Source organism: Ambystoma mexicanum, chromosome 1q (genome assembly GCF_040938575.1).
Source record: "Ambystoma mexicanum isolate Mex_15411 chromosome 1q, UKY_AmexF1_1, whole genome shotgun sequence".
NCBI classification, from domain to species: Eukaryota; Metazoa; Chordata; class Amphibia; order Caudata; family Ambystomatidae; genus Ambystoma; species Ambystoma mexicanum.
In genome coordinates, this window is record NC_090922.1 from 714,534,792 (window position 1) to 714,554,861 (window position 20,070).

Sequence of the window (20,070 nt, forward strand, 5' to 3'; positions counted from 1 at the left end):
AAATCCCATGTTTTTTTCTAAACCAATGAGTCCAGCTTATATGAATGTCAATAAAGAAGAATTGTATGCCACTCCCAGAGTCCTCAAAGTGTTTTGAAGATGGATGACATACCCAGTGCCAAAGAGCAGATCTTCCAGAACAGAACCATGCCGCATCGTATCGAATTGCAAATGGGGTATGGTGCAGACCTTCTCTTCATGACCCAAGATACACCTCACTGATGATGCCCAGTGATGCTGAAACATGTCTGGGACTGATTCTGGACATGTGCATAAGGGATGTGACCTATCAGTTCAGGCTGGACTGCCCCTTTCAAGGTGGGACCTAACCTGATTTGCATATCAACTTTTGCGTTTTCTTTGTAATGGCTTTGCAGGTTAAGAATGATGGTCTGGAGGGTTGTCCAGAGCAATTGCTAGAGGTTTAAGATACATTCTAGACCTTCCAAGTATCACCTCTTTGTTTGCTTGGTCACCCCAAGAGTCCCAAGCTACACCTTACTGATGATGCCAGAAACATGTCTGAGTTTGCTTGTGGTCTCATGTAGAGGGATGAGACCAACCAGTTCAGGTTAGTCTGCCCCTTTAGTGGTGGGACCAAGCCTGATTTGCATGTGGTCTTTCCCCCTTTTCTTAATGGCTTTTCAAGTGAAGAACAATGGTCTGGAGGGTTTCCCAGAGCAATCACCACAGTTTTAACATGTATTCTAAACCTTCTAGTCATCACCTCTTTGTTTTGCTTTGTCACCCAGAGTGGGATGGGTATGCCCAGATGTGGTTTCCATGTCTGCTGGGCTTAGAGGCCAGAGATACATCTTACTGATGGCGCCAAATGAGGCTGAACCACATCTGGGTTTGCTTCTGATCTCATGCAGAAGGTTTATAACCTGGCAGTTTGGGCTGGACTACCCACTTGAGGGTGTTTTGCTTCATTCATGCAGGTTCATGCTTTCCAGGTTTAACACTTCCTGCCTCACAACGTGGAGGGACTATGGCAACAGAGTACCTGGCTGATATGTATGTGTACATTACAACACTTAGAGATTAATCCACATTCATATGAAGTAGCTGATTGTTTATCTTGGGGAACCCCATGTGTCCTGCATCATAAATGATATTGGTTTACTGGAAAGACAGGGAGGCCTAACAAAACCAGCACAACACATTCAGTGAAACCTACCACATACTATTTCACAAACAGTATACATTCACATTCAAATCATCATTCATGTGCATTAAGGTTCACCATTTGTGGAGGATTGTATATGATGCAATACTCCAATACAGATGGCTCTTTGTATGAAGAACCAACATTATTCATATGGGCTTCTCCCACTTCTTGGAGAGGATTCTGGATACTAGCAAAAAACTGGCTGATAAAATTGGTACACCTGTGAAACAAAGAGAGCGCTTGTGCAACCCGGCTATCATCAGCAGGAGGCACACCAGTGGCTTACATTTACCAGCCCAGCAGAACTTCCCCTACATCACCAAACTGCATTTTCAGCGGTTACAAGCAGAATGGTTGTGCTGGCTCTGCTGAGCACTTATTCCCTTGCATCAAAACTGCATTTTAGCAGTTAGCAAAAATAATGGCTGCTCTGGATTTGTTGAGCACATATGGGGCGAGATGAAACATAGAGAACCATGAGAATTGCTGCAGTTATTTTCTTCATGTGCACCAAAAAGAAGAATTCAAAAGCAGCCTTGTGCAGCACTGCTATGCTGAAAGCTCAAGATTTCTAACTGTTAGAGAAAATGTTCTGTGTTTAAAATGACTGCGCACTGATGCTATTTCCATTTTTCAACATTAAACAGTTTGTTTGCTTATATGACACATTCATGCCCATCTATCTTCCGGCTAGTTCTACAGCAGCAAAGGAGAGCAGTACTCCCTGAAAATCATTATGTGTCAAGTAAAATCTGTGAAATAGTAGAGAAATTCACTCCAGGCCATACGGCAAGGTTTTACTTTTGCAACAAAATAACACAGGCAAACTCTTCACAAGAAGCTCTCTCACCCTTTGCTTATGTCAGTTTCAAAGAACCCTTGTTTTTGAACAGATTCCTGTGTGTTAGAAACTCACCCGAGCTATCAAAATGTTCAGAATAAAGATGTGAGGAAAACCGCATTTGTAAAGTGACATCCAAGAAAAATGAACCCACGTGTAAAACGGTGCTTTTGCCAAGCAGAAAAATGCCTTTTGAAAGTGAAATGTTAAAATGAAATGTGATGGAAGATGTGGGGTTGCTCTAAAATATACATGATATTTATTCCCAAAAAGACTTGGTTTCTGTTTAGAGAAAGAAAAACAAAATAATTTGAGACCAGCAGAACAGGTTTGGCAGGCACTGCCTTCAAAAGTGCCCTGCCTCCCATGGGAACAGAATTACCTTCCCCAAGTGGACCAGAAACCTGGGCAAATTAAAGGGGCCAAGGTGTGGGATGTGGCAACCTCATCAGATGGAGTGGAATTGCTGCAGCATGACACAATGGACTGCCCTGGCACAGAGGTGCAAAATCCTCTGACACCTCTCCTCAGCTTCAACTGCCTAGGATGAAAAGTGAGTCATAGCAACCCCATGTGTCAGGATGACCAGTGAAGGACATGTAGGTGGGGGATTGAAAAGACTGCCCACTTTTGGGAACAAAGCCAGCCCACTTAATTCAAGAGACTTTTCTATGAAGATATTTATTTACGCAATCTAAAGAAACAGTAATGTAAAATTTTGACAGCTTGAATGTAATTTGTGCACCATGAAAATAAGACATTGTGGATCGTCCTAGCATGTGGGAAAGGCAAACACCAATAAATTGAAATTTCTGGAAAAATCGTACATGAAACAATTATGAAAGTTAAATGCAAATATGGCCGATGCTGTTAGGCTCATCTGTATCTATTTGTAGGATGTTTGATCAAATAGTTTTCATAGGAATTACGAAAGAATGCCAGGAGCACAAAGCAATATCGCACACATTTGACGTTTGGACAGGAATGTCCCTTGTGAAATATGGAATCTGCCTATCTAATTTTACTGATGATGATATTTGTAAATATAATTGTTTTGCTCCATAACTGATTTTGGGAAAAGTAACTTTGGTAGAACATAGCACTTTGTAAAAACACACACATTAAACCTGAGTCACTTACTTCAGCCCAATCTGTTTACAGGGAGGCAGCAACAGTTAGAGGCTGACCTATCTGATATAGAGGTATGCCTAGCTTAGTTCTGCCCACATAGTAAAAATCCTCTGATGTCATCTGGTCTATATAAGGTGGAGACATACAGACAGTCAGGACATTCAAAAATCCAATATTCAAGAAAATCCAGCATTCATAAATCAACATCCAGAGATCCCGACATTCCACATTCACCTGCAAGATTCCAGATTCCAGTGTCAGGCCAGGGGCAGCTGATAGCATTTCCAGGCTGAACCTCTTACCTAGGTTGAACCTCTAATCCAGTATTAAACCTTAAAATAATCCCAATAATTCAGGGATGGAAAAATGGGGAAAGGCTGAATGAACCCCTTTGGGATTATCCAATGACCAGACTTGCTTCGCCCAGCTGATGTACCCCGCTGTCAACGGTGACAAGTCCCTGGTTGCCCCGCTGTGTCCCTTGGAGTAGAGCCCAGCTGTCGCCCAAGTGATCAGATCTTCGTCCCGTGTCCCCAGGCCCGGCTAATTAATAAAAAGCTGCAACTTTGTGTATAAAAGAATTGGAATTTTGTACATAAACAGTGTATCGGAGACATCGGTTTGACAGCAGCAAGAATGCTGGTTCTCTCTACGGTTGCCCAAATTACCAGGGTACCCGTAAGGGTCTAAAACCAGTGTGCACTGAACTTACCCTGCGCACCCCCGTGATCGATAGAGGGCAGGACAACCCCCCTTGTTATAGGAGACATACATCCCTTCCTTTGTTACCTGGTATCATGTCCAATCCCATAGAAATCCTATAAATACCCTGGTACAAGTCTTACAATTGTTAGAATTCTCTGTGTATCCTGTACTTAGGGAAAGCTGTGTTAATCTCAGTGTGTTAGCACAATTCATTCCAAACGATTTCAGTCCTTGTGTAAGTCCTTAGTTCTATTTTGAATAATTTAATTAATTCCCATATAGAGCTGAATGTGGCGTGGATAGGTTGACCTTACAAGTAACCTCCTAACGTACCGCTGTAACAATCTAGCCATTAAAAGTATAGTTGCAGTAGAGTAAATCCTTTTTCTAACAAAACCGAGTTGCCTGTGAAAGTGTTTCCCTTTTTAAAACCTGATTTCCTTTCCTTTAAAGAATCCCATCCTGTAACCCATCAAAAGTCATAATTTCACTGTCATATCATACCTGCTATGTGACTTAGTACCTTAGCATTAAAACCACATTGTGACATTGTCTGTTTCGCTCATTTTCCAAGCGGTTTTGCTTTTTTAAACCTGTGAAACGAAACAATTGCAATTTTGCCGCGTGTGATTCTTGCTGCACTGTGTTTCCTTCCATAGTCGATTTTCTACACTGTATGCCTGTTGTTTAGTACATTGGTTTGGAGCTTGTGAGTTTTCTTGCCTTGTTAGTACAGCCACACACATTCTTGCCTTCTTCATTGAACCGCACATGTCAAACAACGGTTTAATAATTCCGAGTGCCATTTTGCTAATTTTTCAAGGGAGCTTAATCCGATTTTTGCCTCCCATTCAGGGGTGGTAGGGCGGATTTTTATTCCAATTTTTGCCTAGTATACCTGACTCCTTGCTACTCTTCTCCACCCACACAGAATTTGGTTAAGAAGGGTTTGAGGGAGTGTTGCAGGGGGAATGCTTAACTGTGGTGCCATTTAAACGCACTACCCGAAGGTAGTCTTGCTTTCTTTCAATTGTACATTGTGCATCTTATGCATGAAGGTTAATCTAATTGTATCCTATCATTGTATTGTGCCATTATCACCACACTGGTAATTGCTGCCCTATATTGAAGCTGTTTGATTTTATTCATAATTCAAAATAAATAAATATTCTGTCATTACACACCAGCCTGGTTCATGGTCCATTGCGACACGCGGTGTACGTTTAGGGGGGTGTGAGACGGTTTGTCTGCGTTCTCAAAGCTGAATCCAAATTCATCGATCTAAAAATGTTTTGATTGTGCGCTGCATCCCTGGACAGTATAAAGAGTCCTGGTCTGGAGTGTGACACCTATTTAAAATCCTTACCACCCAGGATTGAGATAAGTGTTTCCACCCGTGACAGCTTAAAACAGCATGTTAACCCAGGAAAGATAGTGATACTTTTTGTGGTTAGAAAGCTGTGTTACACTTTAAAAGCGCCTTCCCAAAACATAGACCCTAAGTATCAGGCCTTTGTGTAAGAATAAAATAAAATTAACTGTAAACTAGACAATAAGCAACAGAATACAGGTTTACCCTTATACAAATAGTTTAATAAAGGAAGAACACTCTTCATAATGACCACAGTAGAGATAAACATGGCTAGGCAGCATCTTCTGAACAAAGCATTTGGGTACAGCAAGATGAGGAGGCCTGGCTAGGAGAAATGATGCAACAGGTCACCACCATGAACAAGGATGTGTGGCAAGACGGTGGCCTATTACATCAAGCCTTGAGCGAGTTGGATATGACTCTGAAAAAAGCAGATTAAAATGGTCAGCATCACAACCTACATATATCTCAACATGGGATTTACAGAGGAAAAATATGAAGAAAACAGAACCCTTGTGCAAAAACCAGTTTGAGCTCTTAACCCAAATCCAGACTGAACTAAAACTAGTAGGAGAAAAATTGAAAAAGAGCCAAGATTCTGAGGTAAGTTTGGAAAATTACATCAAAGAGCTAAACAAGGGCCCAATTAGGTGCATTAAAAGTGGAGTGTCAGGAAAAGGTTGACTCTCTGGAAAGAGTCAACAGAAAATTAATCAACAACTAAAATATACAGATATAACAGTCCCTGCTCAGAGCAAATAACCATATTACACATCAGATCAAAAAGTTGGAAGAGGAGAATAATACATTAATTAGTAAAGAACTCTACCTCCAGAAAGAATTTAACCAAGAACGCCAGACATTAAGTACAATCAAACAACAGCGAGATGACATGGCTGTACAAAGGGGCGCTCTGTATCAAGAAAAAGATGCCCTATGTTAGGAAGTGTGCAAATTAAAAACCGATCCAGAGAGAAGGGAGTAAAACCTTCAGGGACTGACTGATATAAAAGAAGAATACGAAAAATGATGATACTAAGGGAACTTGATTTAGAGCAGGCCATAGAGGCTAAAAATATGCAGAGAAAGGAGGTTCACCTCCTGCAACATAAAGTGCCTCAGTGTTCCCAGGCCATTCAGCAGCACAAAAAGACAATGAGGCACAATGAGACTCCACAAGCAGGTGGCAGCTCAAGAGCAGGTAATATAGGCCTGTCAAGCCTTGATAGCAGAGCAAAAGGCTCAGACCTTTGCCTGCTATCAAGAAGTAGGGGCTGAGAAGGAGAAACTAGGGAGATTAGAAAAAGAGTGTGCTAGATTAAATCAAAACTTGAAGGACACCAAACAAGTAGAGAGGGACAGGGCCACCCCTGACCACAGTGTGATGCCCTCTGTACTAAGAGCCTCAAACCCATTGACTCCCTTGTATACTCAAGACACTGCTTACTACATGTTTACAGATTTACATAAGCCAGAAATCATGAGGCAGTCAGAATTAAGTAGGCCTAGCATGATTGAACAGGCAGGCCACCGCCCATCAGTAATTGATGGACGGGCATCCCTGTACCGATCCAAACAGATTATGGCTGATGTCTCTGACCAGGAAGCCTCCTATAAGGAGAAACTCAGGAGTTAGACCTGCAGAAGCATCATCCCCAAAGGGACCATTTGGTTCACTTTGCAGAACAGAAAGAGCATGAATTGAGGCCCCAAAAGAGCATTTCAAAAACTTCCACCCAATCAGGGAAGTGGGGGGGGGATCCTCCACTAATCATGGAAGCAGAGAGGAGACAGAAGTCTACTCTCCTGTGCAGCACAGGGGAGAAGAAACTAGGCCTTATCATTCTGAGAGCTACTTACCTGCTCAAAGAATCAGGGAGCACCTAGAAGATAACAAGGGGCCCTCAACTAGTAGCAGCTGTGAGTCTGAGGGCGAATGGACTCAGGTGAAGTGGCAAAAGAAGGCCAATAAACAAAAGAGAGCTCTAGTGAACAACCCATTTGGCAATTTAAGGCTATTAGGAATGTCATGACCCTATATCATAAAAATGCAAAATATTCTGTCTGGGAGCACCTGGATCTATATGAACTGATGATGGACTCTTTTAACATAAAAAATCGCCAAAATTGCATACACTATACCAAATGGACGTTCTCTCCGGAGTACTCCAGCTTCTTTGCTGGACTGCAAGACCAAAACCATTCAAGGTGGTCCACCAATGAGGCAGCCATCTTGAAGTACTTTTCCACCCACAGAATCCCCCAGGACGCTCGCAAATTGGCCTGCAATCTGTAGTGCAGAGAGGATCAGGCACCAAGAGAATTTGTCGAGGAACTAAAACGCGCCTTTACGCAAACTACCAGGCGGGTGCGCACGAATAGTAGAGAATTTATAACCACCTATGTTCATGCGCTCCAAAAATATATAATGACCCAGCTGGTAAGGTATTTTCACGACAACAGAATCCTAGACTGGGTAGTAGAGCAGGCTACCCTGATCTATGAGGTCCAAAGACCTGCAGAAAGCAAAAATTAAACAAAACTCCCCCAAACCAACCAACACTCCCGCTGCTGCAAAGGTGGCTGAGGTGTAGGTTTCCCCCATTTTGGACCTAGACATGGGGCAGGGGCCTAAAAACACACCTTCCCAAAACCAGCCAAATCAGGGGCAAAGAAGGCCAACTGATCAATCAGCAGCAGGTGGTAGTCAGGTAGATAATCCCACCAATGTGAGCTCTAACTCTGCAAATTATATCGGTCCTAAATATAAGGGCAATAGACCTATCTTGGGGTATGTATGGACTCCCCCAGCCCAAGGGGGGGATACAACCAGGTGGGTACTGCCCCAGGAAACTTCCCTCCCAACTAGGAGGGCAGTAATCCTCAGAATCCTGGGTTAAGTTTCTTCCCCCGGTACATTCCAAACCACAATCTTCAGGACAACCTTCCTTTCTGTCCCTGCTTTCAGGAGTCCAGACCACCCAATCCGGGAGAGGGGAGGCCAAGGGTGGAGGGTTCCAAAGGGAATACCCAGTACCCAGGGTACTCCGAGAGAAGGGATAGTTACCCTTCCTGAGAACAACCTAGGTTTGATCAAAGACCCCCGTACCAGGCGGAGAGGGATTCCCAACTGGAGTGCAAGGTCCAGAACCTCACTAAGCATCTGAGTCGCACGTTGAGGGCTTAGCAGAACCCTCAGATGAGCATGGCATCTCAGAACCTCTCAAACCAAGGGTCTGGCACCCCGGAACAATGACGGGGAAAGAACCCCAACAACCCACCGGTTCCATAGGAGGAAGCACGGGAAGAAGGGGGGTGAAAAGCCCTAGAGGAAGCTTCCTTCCTCAACCATGAAAAGACCCTGGACACCCCAGAACTGGAACTAAAATCTCTTGCCCTCAAAAATCTGCAACCCGGTGAACAGAGGGTGGGTAGGAGAAACAAAGAAATTAAAAAGACCCATATTGTGAAGGGAATCAGTGTCCTCCAGTTTGAAGGGGAAGAATCCTTGGAGGATTCTGGGAAGAAAATCTTCTCCTTCAGGGATGGGGGAATGCCTCCCAAAGAATAATGGGCCACAAGAGACCAGATCTTAGACTGGGTAGGTGTTGGGACTGATTCAGAATCGCCCATCCCTGAACCCCAGAATTGTCATCCAGAAAACAAAATATAGATGAAGGAATCCTCCCCACAAACTGGTTCTAGTGACTGCCACCAGGTAATAGGGGGCAGCATGGAGGTAGGGCGAAAAAGGGGATTTTAAAATCCCACCTATTTCAGGATGCCAAATTTTTGTTACAGATTCCCAGACTCCGGCACAGAAAACGATCCAAAACCCCACCGTATTTCAGTCCAAAATAAAGAAATTGATCACCCACCTTGCCCAAAATGCCCATTACCTTTGCCCCTTGAAGGAGAAAGAAGGTAGATTCTACACCCCCGTCTGAGTGCAAGGGCAATGTGCATTTTCAGCACTGGTGGACACTGGATCCCAAGCCACTCTTCTGTCAAAAAGGGCCTTTGAGCAGCTAAATTCAGGAAGGGGGAAGAGATACGATATCCCTCTCACCCCTCTTCCTGGACAACTCCAGAACTTTGGCGGGAATGAAATTCCAGTTGAGGGGACTGCGGATCTGGAAATTAAAATTGGGCGACATAAGGTGAAGGACCCGGTTATAGTCGGGACTCCAGAGGGAACCCCATGTCTATTAGGTAATGACCTCCTACAGAGGTTGTCTACCCTGATAGACTCTGTAAATAAGGTCCTCTGGACTCAGACTGGCCAATAAAATTAAAACAAAGTGTCAACCATGTTAGTTTGAATGGCACATGCCACATGGTTGAACAAAAATCTGATCAAATTGAGTTTCATTTCCGAAATAATCAAATACCTGACATTACATTAATTCTCCTCTCCATTCCTGAAAATCAACCTTCCTTCCAGTTTCAAGTGGCATTCCACACTGGCAGGAAATACTTAGAAATGTTATACCAATTCACAATCTGTAAATCCAAATTCTATAGTCAAAAGTGATGAAAAACCAGCTCAAAGCTTAGCTGACATTCAGAAAATAAGAGATTGGTTGTTCCTCCCTATTCAGTTAAATGAGGGGAATGTGCCTGTTCTCGCCAGAGTGTGTTTGAACAACGGAAAGACCTTCATCAGCGAAGCCGTGTTCAGAAAACTCCTAAAAGATCCAACCATTCCGACATTTAAAATGATTGATAAGTGGAAAATGGGCCTGGACACTCCCAATTCCAAACATTTGCTGCCTAGCAGGTGTATGCTCAAAATGTCCATAGGTGACAATGTCAAAGAGCATAATTGTTGGGTTGTGCGAGATGTCCCTGCTGCATTCTATTTAGGCATTGACATTCTCAATCGTTTTGAAATTAATTTGGACCTTATTATTATTATTTATTATTATTACAAGGCCTGGTCCCGACTTGGAGGCAATCCCATGGGATTTGATGATTCTGAAAAGGCATTTCGGGCAACTCAATTGCTGCCGTGTGCGGTTGAAGTTCAAATTGGAGAGGAGGTCACCATCCCAGGATGGACCCGACAATTCCCACTTGACATAAAAATTAAAAGAGGACAGAAACTACAAAATCCAGATGCATATGTACACCTCAATGCCCATCTCCAACAGCAGGGGTTGGGGTTAAACCCAACACCATTAGTTAATTTAGAACACAACACTATTCCAATAGTGGTAGATAAGAGCAACCTCAGGAGTATCAGTCTGGGCGCAGCACCATTGTTGGAATGGTGGTTGATGACAAGCATTTTTCCATGGATAAGACCAATCGCTGATGACTGCTATGACAAAGGCAATGACATACCACCAGAAAGGATTTTCACCAGACAAGGGGGGAATTTCCTGGTGTACGCTTCTTGCCCTTACGGGGGGGAAGAGGTGACCTGTGAAATCAGGAGGGATGAGGTGATCTTCCAGGTCCACAATGACTGCTTATCCTACTTGAAATCCTCTGTCCATGTCAACACTTTAACCAGAGACCTCTCCACAAAACTGGAGGAGGCCCCTGAGATTGCAAAACCCAAAGTCTTTCCAGGCTTCAGGCAAATGGTTGAAGAGCGAGCCAACCTCGCTGATGCCTGTGAGACTGAGGAACAAAAGCAAAAGTTGAAACAGGTGTTCTTAGATTTCCAAGATATATTTGCTGGGGACTCGTATGACGGTGGTCGCACTGAGATACACACTACCTCAATTCTCATGGACCCTGGAATGACTCCTGTGTTTGTGAAGCAATATTGCTTGCCTCTTGCATCCATGGAGTCCCTGGCAGAAATGATCAAAAATGTAGAGTCCTGTGGGATCATTTGTCCAGTCCACACCACCTTTAATAATCCGGTGCTGGGGATTTTAAAACCAAATGGCCAATGGAGACCTTTTGCAGACCTTAGGGAGCTGAACAAATGGGTCCACATGTCCTGATGGCCTCTTCCCTACATTGACCAGGAGCTAGCCCAGATCCAGCGGTCAAAGGTGTACACCACCATTGACCTGACCAATGGCTACTGGACCATGCCTGTCAGTAAGGGAGGACCAGTACAAGCTGGCCTTTACCTTCGGGGGGCAGCAGTACACATGGACCAGGACTCCCTTCGGATATATAAACTCCGGCAACAAATTCAACATCTTCTTACACAAGGCCATGCCTGCCTTGGGTGAAAGGGGTAACCTGGCCTATGTGGATGATGTCCTGATCAACAGCTCAACTGTGGATGAACACATAGCGGAAATCTGTTATGTTCTGACCCAGTTGAGGGTTGCCGGAGCAAAACTGTCCTTCCAGAAGGCACAGGGGTGCAGGACCCGTGTCAACTTCTTGGCACATGAAATAACCCCCGAGGGTCTGTATCCCCAGGTGAAGAAATGGACATACTACTAAAACTAAAAGACTCCACAACTCTGCGTGAGCTAAGAAGCCTCCTTGGACTGACTAATTACAGTAGGAATTGAATTGAGGATTATGCAGAGGTCACAAGACCCCTGGTCCATCTATTGAAGGGAGGGGTCATGTGGGAGTGCGGTCCAGAACAAGCTGATGCAGTAAAGCAACTCAAAAGAAGTCTCTCACAAGCACCTTGTCTAGCTTACCCTGTCAAAAACAAAGAGTTCTTCTTGGAGATAGGGTTCTCGAATACATGCTTGACAGCAGTATTATATCAAAAGCATGGCAAGGTCAATAAAGTCATCTCCTCTGCAAGTAAGACTTTAAACTCTGTGGAGGAAAAATTCAACGATTGTGAGAAGGCACTCCTGGCAATGGTGTGGGCATTGAAAAATGACCAGCCTTTCATCCAGGGGGAGTACATCATAGTTGAGACTCCAAACCAGCCTTTGCAGTACCTCCAAAGTGACAGAATCCAGGCAGGAAATGTAAGTCATTCCAGAATTACCTCCTGGTTTCTGTCCATGCAAGGCTTTCCTGTGGAGGTCAGATATGGCAAGAACAAGAAGAGTCCTCTTGCGCAAGGTCTGGCTGACTTGCATGATTGTGCCAGAGAAAACTGTCTCGAGGATGAAAGTCTCAAAACCCAGGACAACATGGAGGCATACCTGAATTCCCCGCACAAAATCTATGAAGAAGACAAGTATGAGGGAGTGCTCACAGTTTATGTGGACGGGTGCTCCTACCATGTTGACAACAACGGGGAAAAGGAACTGGTGGCCGGCATTGGGAATGCCTTGGTGAATGATGCCAAAGAACCCTCCGCTGGGTACAAAATCAGTCCCCACAGCAGTCAGGTGGCGGAGTTGATGGCAGTTCACCAGGCCATACTCGCTGCCGTGCAACACCGACTCCACAAACTAGTCATAAGCACTGATTCAGGTTATGTCCAGAACGGATTAGTGGAGCACCTGATCAAATGGAAAACCAGAGTCATGCTGTGTGCAAATAACCAACCACTTAACATGGGATGCTCATACAAAATATTGATGATCTGGTCACCTATAATGGGATGACCATCTATTGGCAAAAGATTAATTCCAGAATAGAGGGGCCATATAAAACTGGAAACGACCTGGCTGATCAGCTGGCCAAAACTGGAGCCATCCAGGAGGATCTCCTTGAGATTATGTCCCTGTTGGGGGAAATCCAGGTCACTACTGTCACCAGGTCCCAGACAAATGCTCACAATGAACTCTTGATGACCCAGTGGAGTAAGGAGACCCCAGATGCTGATTTAATTTCAGCACACAAAGGGGATCCGATTATTGGGAAATTTTGTGAACACATTGAGGACCCTGAGAACATTCCTCTGATGGAAACTGATTACATTGGGAAAGAGGACCTCAGGGTGTTGAGAAAGTGTCCCAAAATGTTCAGAATCTAAGACGGTTTGTTCGGTACCTACCTCATTCTGAAGCCTGATGCCAAGTTACGCCCATGATGCAGCCACAGCCAGTCATCGGGGGTTTCATACTACTGTAGAAATCTTGTGGGAGGTTGCATACTGGCCACACATGGGGTAGGTCCTCGACCAATATTTGAAGGGGTGTCTTGTGTGTGCACAATTTCAGCCAAGTTCACTCACATCCTGAGCTCCCCTCCAGAAGAGGGGGATGACACTGCCTTGGTCAGATTTACAAGTAGATTTAATCGGGCCCATGATTCGCTCCTCTAGGGGGAACAAATAAATGTTAACAGTAACGTGCTTGTTCACCAAAGGGGTGTAATGTCTCCCGGCCCCAAATTGCAAGGCAGAAATAGCAGCTGCCCTGAAGATCAACCACATCTTCTCACGTTTTGGCCTACCCTAAAGGATTGAGTCAGACCAAGGAAGTCACTTCAACAGTGACAAAGATGTGGGAGTTACTTGGGTAAAAACAAAACTTCATATTTCATACTATCCATCCTCTAGTGGGGGAGTTGTGAGGTACAATTAAACCATTGTGAGCATTCTAGAAAAGTTTGTGGCAAATTCAGGGCCAAGTTTGGACATCCGATTACTGCTTGTCCTGATGGCCATCAGATCTACACCATCTTCCGCGACCAATATGTCTCCATTTGAGATAATGACTGGACGAAAAATTGTGCTACCGCAGCATCTGCTCTATAGAACCCAAGAGCAGACACTGATAAACGCCTCTACAACTCATGAATATGTTGAGAATCTAAGAAAGCACCTTCAGCATGTTTTTGCGTACGTTCAGCGGAATCTGGAGAAATCGGTAGAGGGGATGAAAACTCAATATGATTCAAAAACAACTAAAAAGGAATGCCAAGTAGTAGACAGTGTCTACTTGTACAATTTTCAGAGGAACCAGACTAAGGAGGGAACATTTCTCCCCTCCTGGCGCGGTCCCTTTCAAATTGTAGACAAACTTTCACCTGTCGCCTACAGAATCCACATTCCCAAAGGAGAGCTGTCAGAAGAGAGATGGGTCCACATTAACCAGTTAAAAAGTTGCTACCCCAGACACACTTTGCAGCTGATTGAGGAGCCCAAGGAAAGTCAAATAGAGGATTCACCTGGAGAATAAGAAGTTAGAAAAATAAAAAGCAGAAGGGAATAGGTAGGTTCATAGGTATATCTATCTAACAGGGAATACTTTTCTTCACAAAAATATGTACGGAAACTGTGGTATAAAAGTTCAATCATGTCTTTGCCTGGATAAGTAATTGTTTGCTGATATTTTCAAGTATTTTAATAAATGTAAATATATGTTTTGTTCCATTGATGTCAACTTTCCGGGAAGACAGTCAGTGAAAGATTCTAAAACCTGTCTTTATCTATCTCCTGTTAGAGTACTAATTCCATTCCCTCTTGGACCGAAGAGGAACTCCCCGGGGACCTGGAAAGGGAAGGAAGGAAAGGGGGTGTCGCTCCACTCTCTCCAATGAAGGACAAAGGGAAGATCTGGGCGTGTTGCTCCACTCTCTCCAATGAAAGACCGAAGGAAGATCTTGGCATGCCGCTCGCAGATGAAAAAGAACTCCACTGGATAAAGCCCACTTTGGCCTACTCTCCATCAACAAGAAGTCTCTGGAAAGCGGGGGGAATCTCTGGGGTACATTTACCAACCCAGCAGAACTTCCCCTATATCACCAAACTGCATTTTCAGCAGTTACAAGAAGAATGGCTGCGCTGGCTCTGCAGAGCACTTATACCCTTGCATCAAAACTGCGTTTTAGCAGTTACCAAAAATAATGGTTGCACTGGCTCTGTTGAGCTCATATGGGTGAGATGAAATATAGAACACCCCAAGAATAGCTGAAGTTATTTTCTTCATGTGCACCAAAAAGAAGAATTCAAAAGCAGCCTGGTGCAGCGTTGCTATGCTGAAAGCTCAGGATTTCTATCTGAAAGAGAAAATGTTCTGTGTTTAAAATGACTGTGCACTGATGCTATTTCCATCTTTTCAACATTACAGAGTTTGGTTGCTGATATGACACAATCATGCCCATCTATCTTCCGGTTATACACCAGAAAAGGTTGGCAGTCCTCCCTGAAGGGCATTATGTGTCAAGTAAAATCTGTGAAATAGCAGAGAAATTCGCTCCAGTCCGTACAGCAAGTGTTTTACTTTTGCAACAAAATAACACAGGCAAACTCTTCACAAGAAGCTCTCTCACTCCCATTGCTTATGTCAGTTTCAAAGAACCGTTGTTTTTGAACAGATTCCTGTGTGTTAGAAATTGACCCGACCTATGGAAATGTTTAGAATAAAGATGCGAGGAAAACCACATTTGTAAAGTGAAATCCAAGAAAAATGAACCCACGTGTGAAACAGTGCTTTTGCCAAGCAGGGAAATGCCTTTTGAAAGTGAAATGTGAAAATGATGCTGTGTGCTTGCACAGAAATGTGATGGAAGATGGGGGTTGCTTTAAAATATACATGACATTTATTCCCAAAAAGACTTGGTTTCAGTTTAAAGAAAGAAAAAAAAATAACTTGGAGACCAGCAGAGCAGGTTTGGCAGGCGCTGACTTCAAAAGTGCCCTGCCTCCCAGGGGAACAGAATTACCTTCCCCAAGTGGACCAGCCCCATGGGCACATGAAAGGGGCCAAGGTGTGGGATTGTTGCAACCTTGTCAGACGAAGCATCCTTGCTGCAGCATGAGACAATGGACTGCCCTGGCACAGAGGTGTGAAATCCTCTGACACCTCTCCTCAGCTTCAACTGCCTAGGATGAAAAATGAGTCATAGCAACCCCATGTGTCAGGATGACCAGTGAAGGACATGTGGCTGGGGCATTGAAAAGATTGCCCACTTTTGGGAACAAAGCAAGCCCACTTGATTCAAGAGACTTTCCTATTAAGACATTTATTTACGCAATCTAAAGAAGCAGTAATATAACATTTTGACAGCTTGAATGTAATTTGTGCGCCATGAAAATAAGACATTGTGGATCGTCCTAGCATGTGGGGGATGCAAACGCCATTAACATGACATTTCTGGGAAAATCTACATGACACGCTTATGAAAGTTAAATGCAAATATGCCCACCACTGTTAGGCTCATGTGTATCTATTTGTAGGATGTTTGATCAAATTGTTTTCATAGACATTACAAAAAGATTGTCAGGAGAACAAAGCAATATCGCACAAACTTGGCGTTTGGACAGAAATGTCAATCGTGAAATATGGAATCTGCCTATCTAATTTTCCTGATGATGACATTTGTAAATATAAGTGTTTTGCTCCATAACTGATTTTGGCAAAAGTAACTTTGGTAGAACAAAGCAGATTGTAAAAACACACACACTAAAGCTGAGTCACTTCCTTCAGTCCAATCTGCTTACAGGGAGGCAGCGACAGTTACAGGCTGACCTATCCGATATTGAGGTATTTCTAGCTTAGTTCAGCCCACATAGTAAACATCCTCTGATGTCATCTGGTCTATATAAGGTGGAGACATACAGACAGTCAGGACATTCAAAAATCCAATATTCAAGAAAATCCAGCATTCATAAATCAACATCCGGAGATCCCGACATTACACATTCACCTGCAAGATTCCAGATTCCAGTGTCAGGCCAGGGGCAGCTGATAGCATTTCCAGGCTGAACCTCTTACCTAGGTTGAACCTCTAATCCAGTATTAAACCTTAAAATAATCCCAATAATTCAGGGACGGAAAAATGGGGAAAGGCTGAATGAACCCCTTTGGGATTATCCAATGACCAGACTTGCTTTGCCCAGCTGACGTACCCCGCTGTCAACGGTGACAAGTCCCTGGTTGCCCCGCTGTGTCCCTAGAGTAGAGCCCTGCTGTCGCCCAAGTGATCAGATCTTCATCCCGTGTCCCCAGGCCCGGCTGGCTGTCCAAACTATTCCATTCAAGTGCTAGTTGGAAGTATTTCCCTTCCCCATTAGCCAAAACAACTGCATCCCTTGCTTTGATACCTGGTATCATGTCCAATCCCATATAAATCCTATAAATACCCTGGTAAAATCCTTAAAATTGTTAGAATCCTCTGTGTATCCTCTGCTTAGGGAAATCTGTGTTAATCTCCACGTGTTAGTGCAATACTTTTCAAACCATTTAAGTCCTTGTGTATGTCCTTAGTACTATTTTGAATAATTGAATTAATTCCCATATAGAGCTGAATGCGGGGTGGATAGGTTGACCTTGCAAGTAACCTCCTCGCGTACCGTGTCTTTCTTTAACAATCTGGCCATTAAAAATATAGTTGCAGTAGAATAAATCCTTTTTCTAACAAAACTGAGTTGCCTGTGACAGTGTTTCCCTTTTTAAAACTGGATTTTCTTTCCTTTAAAGAATCCCGTCCTGTAACCCAACAAAAGTCATCCTTCAGTGTCATATCATACCTGATATGTTCCTTAGTACCTTAGCATTAAAACCACATTCCAATTTTGGCTGTTTAGGCTGTTTGGCTGTTTAGTTAATTTTCCAAGCCGTTTTGCTATTTTAAACCTGTGAAATGAAACAATTGCAATTTTGCCGTGTGGGATTCTTGTTGCACTGTGTTTCCTGCCATAGTCGATTTTCTACACTTTATGCCCTTTATTTGGTACATTGCTTTTGTAGCTTGTGAGTTTTCTTGACTCGTTAGTACATACATTCTTGCCTTCTTTATTTAGCCGCATGTGGAGCTAAATCCTATTTTTGCCTTCCATTCAGGGGTGGTAGGTCGGATTTTCATTCCAATTTTTGCCTAGTATACCAGACTCCGTGCTACTCCTCTCCACCCACAAAAAATGTGATTAACAGGGGCATGAGGGAGTGTTGCAGGGGAATGCTTAACTGTGGTGCCATTTAAAAGCACTACCGAAAGTAATCTTGCTTTTTTTCAATTGTACATTGTGCATCTTATGCTAGAAGGTTAAACTAAGTGTATCCTATCATTTTATTGTGCCATTATCACCACACTGGTGATTGCTGCCCTGTATTGAATGTGTTTGATTTTGTTCATAATTAAAAATAAATAAATATTATATCATTACATACCAGCCTGGTTCATGGTCCATTGCGACATGGGGTGTACCTTAAGGGGGTTGTGAGATGGGTTGGCTGCCTTCTCAAAGCTGATTCCAAAATCATAAGTCTAAAAGCAGTTTCATTGTGCGCTGCATCCCTGGCCAGTATAAAGAGTCCTGGTCTGGAGTGTGACACCTCTTTAAAATGCTTAACACACCATAAGGCATGCATTTGTTGTGGTGAGAAACTGGTTCTGGTATCTCCATAGTACAGTGAGGGAGCTTAAAATGCACTGGAGATGTGTTTTATGAATGAAAAGTGTTAAATACTATACAACAGTGTCTTCATTTGCAATGTACCCTTGCTTCATCAACTGTGGATGAGGACCACCTTGAGGATTTTGGTGAAGGAGATGGGGATCGTGTAGACTGTATATTTGGAGCGATGCAAAGGCATGAAATGATTATCTGGACAAAGCTCCTGATGCCTTCATTCAGCCCCCGAAATAATGTTCCCAACCTTTACCTTGGAACACTTCCTTGATTTTGCTGTGTTCGTTTTGGTGGTTGTGCTATCCCTTTTTGGGTACGCACACTTTGGAACTAACTTCCGATAGCCATCGGCCTAGGACCTTCTGATCATCATTCTTGCTGTTCTCTTAAAAGCTGGCTCTTCTCCTCTCTCTGCACACACTGATCTGCCTCTTCTAGTCCACCATTATTTCCTATAGGAACTTAGCACAAAGTATCAGATTGTAGTGTATCTGGACTCTAAAAGCAACTCTTTCTAGTACCATTACCATGATAACTACTAAGTGTCCTCAGCCCTGCTATGATGGTAGCTGTGCTCTAACAGCCAAAGAGCACATCTCTGGGATCTACTGGGTGATGGAAATGCAGTATACGAAGCTAATGGTTAAAAGAAGAATACCCACACAAGGATGGAGTTCTTTATATGCGTTTTCTACTTTTGCAGGTCAGTAAGAATGTTTTCGAATACTTATCAAGTGTGAATCACCAGACAAGTCTGTTGAGCTTAACCGATCCATCTCTGGTCTTCACATGGTCACATGGTCACCAGCATGTGACACTAGAAATATAGGCCAACCATAGCCAAAGTATTAAAGATGTTGCCCTTTCGGCTGTAGGGAATTCTCTGAAGCTTTTTATCATCAACTTTAACTGTTATTTCTAATGAGTGATAATTCTAGAATCATATGTCAAAGAACAAGGCTCTGATGCTGCAGTTTTCCCAATTCAGCCTATGACTTACTGCTACCAATCGGAACCTCACAATCAGAATGTTCTGCTAGGTTCTGACCCATAAGTTTCTATCCATCTGGGGGTTTCTGGTTACATTTTTTAAATTACAACATTTGGTTTATTACAAACCTTTTTTGCATTTACAATTCATTCCAACACTTCAAAAAATCAGCAATTACAATAAAACCAAGTCATTCATTTAAATAACAAACCTAGAATTCCTATAACCAGAAAAAAAAACATCAACCTCATTATTCAAATGTACACATTAATTACCGAATTTAATACAATCTCTAAGAACACTACTGTAGCAAAAACTAGTCAAGTGTTTTCTCCACTCAATAAAAGCAACCACCATTCATCAGGAGATAACGTGTTTAGTGAGGCCAGGAAATGTTTAAAGTCACTCATTCTCAATGTGGTCTAAGCTGTGCAAATTAGCAAAATATTTTGTAAGTTTCCTACAGACCCTGGGACTTTGCAATAATTGAATACCGTCACAGTAGGTATAGTCTTCTTTTTTACAAACAAGACTTCCTTCGTTGGCATTAGGTTTAAGCAGATCCTCATAAACTGGGATCTGAAAAAACGTTTAGAAATGTTTGCAAGTATTTTGATATTGAGCCAAAAGTCCTCGATTCATGGCCCAATTGAGGAAATAATTTTAA